The sequence below is a fragment of the Sciurus vulgaris genome, assembly GCF_902686455.1.
Source record: "Sciurus vulgaris genome assembly, chromosome: 10".
In the NCBI taxonomy this organism is placed as follows: Eukaryota; Metazoa; Chordata; class Mammalia; order Rodentia; family Sciuridae; genus Sciurus; species Sciurus vulgaris.
This window is the reverse complement of record NC_136470.1, coordinates 137,260,276-137,267,124: the sequence shown is the minus strand read 5'-3', so window position 1 is coordinate 137,267,124 and position 6,849 is coordinate 137,260,276. Positions and strand designations below refer to the sequence as shown.

The window sequence follows — 6,849 nt, the reverse complement described above, 5'->3', positions numbered from 1 at the left end:
TCACTCTGAGTCCAAACAGCTCTCCTCGCAGCCCCTCCTCTGGGCCACTGCCCGGAGCCCCAGTGGTTGCTCCGAGTCCCAGCGCTGTGCTGAGCGGCCTCCTCTACGAGGCTCCCAGTTGTCCGAGTTCACTGCTCCAGCGGGGGGAGGGGTGTCTTGCTGGGCAGCTCTACTTCACAAAGTTCCCTGCGTTCCGGGACGACCGCCCCATCCGGGATGCCTCCCCGATGAGAGAGACTCACTCAGCTGCTTTGAGTTTGTCCCAAGTCTCTCAATATCTCCTCTTTTGAATCCTGAGTCCTGGAGCAACATAAATGCGGCCACCCTCTAGTCCACCATCTTGAAACCTTCCCAAGTATTTTTTTTTTTTAAAGCTTATTGTGAATGAATGGAATGGTTTTCCTGATTTTTTCCTCAACTCAATCACTGTTGGAATATAGGAAATCTACTGACTTATGGGTGTTGATCTTGTATCCTGCTAGTTTAGTAAATTCATTTTTAAGCTCTAGGAGTCTTCTGGTGGAGTTTTTTTTTTTGAAATAAGATATAGGATCTTATTGTCAGTTGATATAATTTGACTTCTTTTCCTATTTGTATCTCTTTGATTTTCTTTTCTTCCCTGATTGCTATGGCTAATGTTTCAAGGACTACATTGAATAGGAGTGGTGAAGAGTGGACAGCCTTTCTTTCTCTGAATTTGGTGGAAATGCTTTGAGTTTTTCTCCATTTAGTATGACATTGGTTTTGTATTTGTCATAAATGACTTTCATGATGTTGAGGTAAGTGCTTTCAATCCCCAACTTCTCCAGTGTTTTTAACATGAGTGGATGTTGGATTTTATTAAAGGCCTTTTCTGCATCTATTGAGATGACCATGTGATTTTTGTTCTTTGTCTGGTTTTAGTATCAGGGTTATACTAGCTTCATAAAAAGTATTTGGGAGTGTTCCTTCTCCTTCAATTTTGTGGAACAATTTGAGTTCTTCTGTAAAGGTCTTGTAGAACTCAACTGAGAATCCATTTGGTCTGGGGCTTTTCTTTTTTTGGAAGAATTTTAATTGCTGTTTCGATGTCATTATTTGATATTGACCTGCTTAGGATTTCTATATCTATCTGGTTCAATTTGGGCTGGTCATTTGTGTCTAGGAATTTGTCCACGTCTTTTAAATTTTCCAGTTTATTGGAAGATAAATTTTCAAAATAGTATATAGTAATCCTCCAGGTTTCAGAGGGGTCTTACGTGATATCTCCTTTTTCATCCCTGATCTTATTGATTTGCTTCTTTTCACTCTATCTTTTGTTAGTTTGGCTAAGGGCTTGTCAATTTTATTTATCTTTTCAAAGAACCAATTCTTCATTACATTGATTCTGTGTATTGTTTTCTTTTTTTCAATTTCATTGATTTCAGTTCTGATCTTAATTATTTTCTGTCTTCTAATGGTTTTGGAGTTAGTTTGTTCCTCTTTCTAAAGCCTTGAAGTGTAGCATAAGCTTATGTATTTGGGAATCTTTCTAATTTTTTTTTAGGTTGGAAAAAAAGGGTATATTTAGAATTAGACAGCTGAACTCTGTTTAGATGATCCCAATTTTGTTGGCAACATCCAAAGCATCATAATCAAGAGACAGTCGAACATATGCCTTTTTCTCTCCATCAGGCCTGATCAGGTTGTTAACCTTGGCCACATCAGTGTCATAGAGCTTCTTTACAGCTTGTTTAATCTGGTGTTTGTTGGCCTTGACGTCCACAGTGAACACAAGTGTGTCGTTGTCTTCAGTCTTCTTCATGGTTGACTCAGTGGTCAGGGGCAACTTGACGATGGTATAGTGGTCAGGCTTGTTTGTCCTGGGGGCACTGTTATGAGGATATCTGGGCTGCCTCTAGAGCCGCAACGTCATGGGTCGCCAAAAGGTAGGTGATGTGCGGATCTTCTTCTTTTTATGCCTGTGGACACCCTCCTTCACTGCCTTCTTGGCCTTCAAAGCTCTTGCTTGGCTTTAGCTTTGGGAGCGTCCTTCTTAGCTTTCGGTGCCATCTTGATGAAAAACTTGATGTTTTAATGTAGGCACTCAGTGCTATAAATTTGCCTCTTAGAACTGCTTTCAGTGTCCCAGAGATTTTGATATAATTTGGTTTTGGTCTCATTTGTTTCTATGAATTTCTTGATTTCTGTTCTCATTTCTTATTTGATCTATTATTCATTTAAGAAAGCATTGTTCAATCTCCATGTGTTTATATGGTTTCTATTATTTTTATTGTTGTTGCTTTATAGCTTCATTCCATTATGATGGGATTATATTAATATTTTTATATTTGCTAAGATTTTCTTTGGGATCTAGAATATGATCTATTTTGGAAAAATTTACATGCACAGCTGAGAAAAAGTTCAATTCAGCTCTTTGGAGGTGGAATATTCTGTAAAATATTCCATTTTATTTGTGGTGTCACTGAAGTTGGAGATATCTTTGTTGATTTTTTGTTTGGATGACCTCTCTGTTGGTGATAAGAGTATATAAAAATCCCCTACTATTACTGTTTGGGGGTCTATGTGGGATTTAATGCCATGGAGTGTTTTTTCCATATAATTGGATGTGTAAACATTTGGGCATAAATGTTTACTGTGGTTATATCTTCTTGTTGGATTGTTCCCTTTAATAGGATGTAATGTCCTTCTTTGTTTCTTCTGACTAATTTTTGCTTGAAATTCACTTTGTCAGATATGACAACAGCTACTCCTGCTTGTTTTCTTGAATTACTTTTTGCCATTCTTTTATCTTCTGTCTGTTGGTGTCTTTGCCTGTCAGATGGGTCTGTTATAAACAGCATATACCTGAATTTTGTCTTTTGATCCACTTTGCTAATTTCTGTCTTTTAATTGGGGAGTTAAGACCTTTAACACTTTAACATTCAGCATTAGGATGCATATGTATTTGTGGTTTCTGGCCTTTTTTTTTTTTTTTTTTTTTTTTTTTGGTATTGGGGGTTGAACCTAGAGGCACTTAACCTCTGAGTCACTCCCCAGTCCTTTTAAATATTTTATTTAGAAGAGAGTCTTGCTGAGTTGCTTAGGTTCTTGCTAAGTTGCTGAGACTGATCTTGAACTCACAATTCTGCCTCAGCTTTGCAAGCCACTGGGATTACAAGCTTGTGCCACCATACCTGACCCATTTTTTTTATGGTGATTTTTTTTTTTTATTTTATTGTAAACAAATGGGATACATGTTGCCTCTCTGTTTGTACATGGCGCAAAGGCATACCATTTGTGTAATCATAAATCCACATACAGTAATGTTGTTTAATTCATTCTGTTATTTTTCCCCTTCCCCCCACCCCTCCCACCCCTCTTTACCCTCTATACAGTACTTTCTTCCTCCATACTTGCCCCCCTCCCTAACCCTAACTCTAACCCTAACACTAACCCTTCCCTCCCCCCCATTATGTGTCATCCTCCACTTATTAGCGTTATCATTCGTCCCTTGTCTTTTTGAGATTGGCTTATCTCACTTAGCGTGATATTCTCCAATTTCATCCATTTGCCTGCAAATGCCATAATTTTGTCATTCTTTATGGCTGAGTAATATTCCATTGTGTATATATACCACAGTTTCTTTATCCACTCATCAATTGAAGGGCATCTAGGTTGGTTCCATAGTCTGGCTATTGTGAATTGAGCAGCTATGAACATTGATGTGGCTGTATCTCTGTAGTATGCTGATTTTAGATCCTTTGGGTATAGGCCAAGGAGTGGGATAGCTGGGTCAAATGGAGGGTCCATTCCAAGTTTTCTAAGGAATCTCCACACTGCTTTCCAGAGTGGCTGCACTAATTTGCAGCCCCACCAGGAATGTATGAGTGTACCTTTCTCCCCACATCCTCGCCAACACCTGTTGCTTGTATTTTTGATAATCGCCACTCTAATTGGGGTGAGATGGAATCTTAGGGTGGTTTTGATTTGCATTTCTCTTATTACTAGAGATGTTGAACATTTTTTCATATGTTTATTGATTGCTTGTACATCTTCTTCTGTGAAGTGTCTGTTCATTTCCTTAGCGCATTTGTCAATTGGATTATTTGTATTCTTGGTGTAGAGTTTTTTGAGTTCTTTATAGATTCTGGAGATTAGTGCTCTATCTGAAGTATGATTGGCAAAGATATTCTCCCACTCTGTAGGCTCTTTCTTCACATTACTGATAGTTTCCTTTGCTGAGAGAAAGCTTTTTAGTTTGAATCTATCCCAGTTATTGATTCTTGCTTTTATTTCTTGTGCTATGGGAGTCCTGTTGAGGAAGTCTGGTCCTAGGCCGACATGTTGAAGATCGGGACCTACTTTTTCTTCTATAATCTGCAGAGTCTCTGGTCTGATTCCAAGGTCCTTAATCCATTTTGAGTTGAGTTTTGTGCAGGGTGAGAGATATGGGTTTAGTTTCATTCTGTTGCATATGGATTTCCAGTTTTCCCAGCACCATTTGTTGAAGAGGCTATCTTTTCTCCATTGCATATTTTTGGCGCCTTTGTCTAGTATTAGAAAGTTGTATTTATTTGGGTTTGTGTCCGTGTCATCTATTCTGTACCATTGATCTACCTGTCTATTTTGGTACCAGTACCATGCCATCTTTGTTACTATTGCTTTGTAATAAAGTTGAAGTTCGGGTATTGCGATACCACCTGCTTCATTTTTCCTGCGAAGGATTGCTTTAGCTATTCTGGGTTTCTTATTCTTCCAGATGAATTTCATGATTGCTTGCTCTATTTCTGTAAGGTACGTCATTGGGATTTTAATTGGGATTGCATTGAATCTGTATAGCACTTTTGGTAGTATGGCCATTTTGACAATATTAATTCGGCCTATCCAAGAACATGGGAGATCTTTCCATCTTCTAAGGTTTTCTTCGATTTCTTTCTTTAGTGTTCTGTAGTTCTCATTGTAGAGGTCTTTTACCTCTTTTGTGAGATTGATTCCCAAGTATTTTATTTTTTTCGATGCTATGGTGAATGGGGTAGTTTTCATAATTTCTCTTTCTGAGGATTCCTCACTTATGTATAAAAATGCATTGGATTTATGAGCATTGATCTTGTAACCTGCCACTTTACTGAATTCACTTATGAGTTCTAACAGTTTTCTGGTGGAATTTCCTGGTTCCTCTAAGTATACAATCATATCATCCGCAAATAGGATAGTTTGAGTTCTTCTTTTCCTATTCGTATCCCTTTAATTTCTTGGGTCTGTCTAATTGCTCTGGCTAGAGTCTCAAGAACGATATTGAATAGGAGTGGTGAAAGAGGGCATCCCTGTCTTGTTCCAGTTTTTAGGGGGAATGCTTTCAGTTTTTCACCGTTTAGAATGATATTAGCCATGGGCTTAGCATAGATGGCCTTTACAATGTTAAGGAATGTTCCCACTATCCCTATTTTTTCTAGTGTTTTGAGCATGAAGGGGTGTTGTATTTTATCAAATGCTTTTTCTGCATCTATTGAAATAATCATGTGGTTCTTGACTTTAAGTCTATTGATATGGTGAATTACATTTATTGATTTCCAGATGTTGAACCAACCTTGTATCCCTGGGATAAAACCCACTTGATCGTGGTGCACTATCTTTTTAATATATTTTTGTATGCGATTTGCTAAAATTTTATTGAGAATTTTTGCGTCAATGTTCATTAATGATATCGGTCTGAAATTTTCTTTCCTCGATTTATCTCTGTCTGGCTTGGGTATCAGGGTAATATTGGTTTCATAGAATGAGTTTGGGAGGGTACCCTCCTCTTCTATTTCATGGAATACTTTGAGAAGTATTGGAATGAGCTCTTCTTTAAAGATTTTGTAGAACTCGGCTGAGAACCCATCTGGTCCTGGACTTTTCTTTGTTGGTAGGCTTTTGATGACCTCTTCTACTTCATTACTTGAAATTGATCTATTTAAATTTTGTATGTCCTCCTCGTTCAATTTAGGCAATTCATATGTCTCTAGAAACCTGTTGATGTCTTCGAAATTTTCTATTTGGTTAGAATATAGATTTTCAAAATAGCTTCTAATTATGTTTTGTATTTCAATCCTGTCTGTTGTGATATTTCCTTGTTCATTCCGAATTTTGGTGATTTGGGTTTTCTCTCGTCTTCTCTTTGTTAGAGTGGCTAAGGGTTTATCAATTTTGTTTATTTTTTTCAAAGAACCAACTATTTATTTTGTCAATTTTTTGTATAGTTTCTTTTGTTTCAATTTCGTTGATTTCAGCTCTGAGTTTAACTATTTCCTGTCTTCTACTACTTTTGGTGTTGGTCTGTTCTTCTTTTTCTAGGGCTTTGAGCTGAAGTGTTAGGTTGTTTATTTGTTGATTTTTACTTCTTTTATTGAATGCGCTCCATGAAATAAATTTTCCTCTAAGTACTGCTTTCATAGTGTCCTAGAGATTTTGATATGATGTTTCTTTGTTCTCATTTACCTCTAGGAATTTTTTAATTTCCTTCCTAATATCTTCTATTATCCATTTATCATGTAATAACATATTGTTTAATCTCCAGGTGTTGGAGTAGCTTCTGTTTTTTACTCTTTCATTTATTTCTAACTTCAAACCATTATGATCTGATAGAATACAAGGTAGTGTCTCTATCTTCTTGTATTTGCTTACATTAGCTTTGTGGCATAATATATGGTCTATTTTAGAGAAGGATCCATGTGCTGCTGAGAAGAAACTGTATTCGCTCTTGGTTGGATGGTATATTCTATAAATGTCCATTAAGTCTAAATTATTGATTGTGTTATTGAGATCTATGGTTTCTTTGTTCAATTTTTGTTTGGAAGATCTGTCCAGTGGTGAGAGAGGCGTGTTAAAATCACCTAGTATTATTGTGTT

General features: G+C 37.1%; 1 pseudogene across 1 annotated transcript; it reads right to left on the bottom strand.

Annotated features, from left to right (window-relative positions):
* Positions 1-1,570: 1,570 nt before the first annotated feature.
* Positions 1,571-2,031, bottom strand: LOC306670346 (large ribosomal subunit protein uL23-like; annotated as a pseudogene). Its single transcript has one exon. The product of its transcript is annotated as a large ribosomal subunit protein uL23-like (transcript).
* Between the last annotated feature and the right edge of the window lie 4,818 nt (positions 2,032-6,849).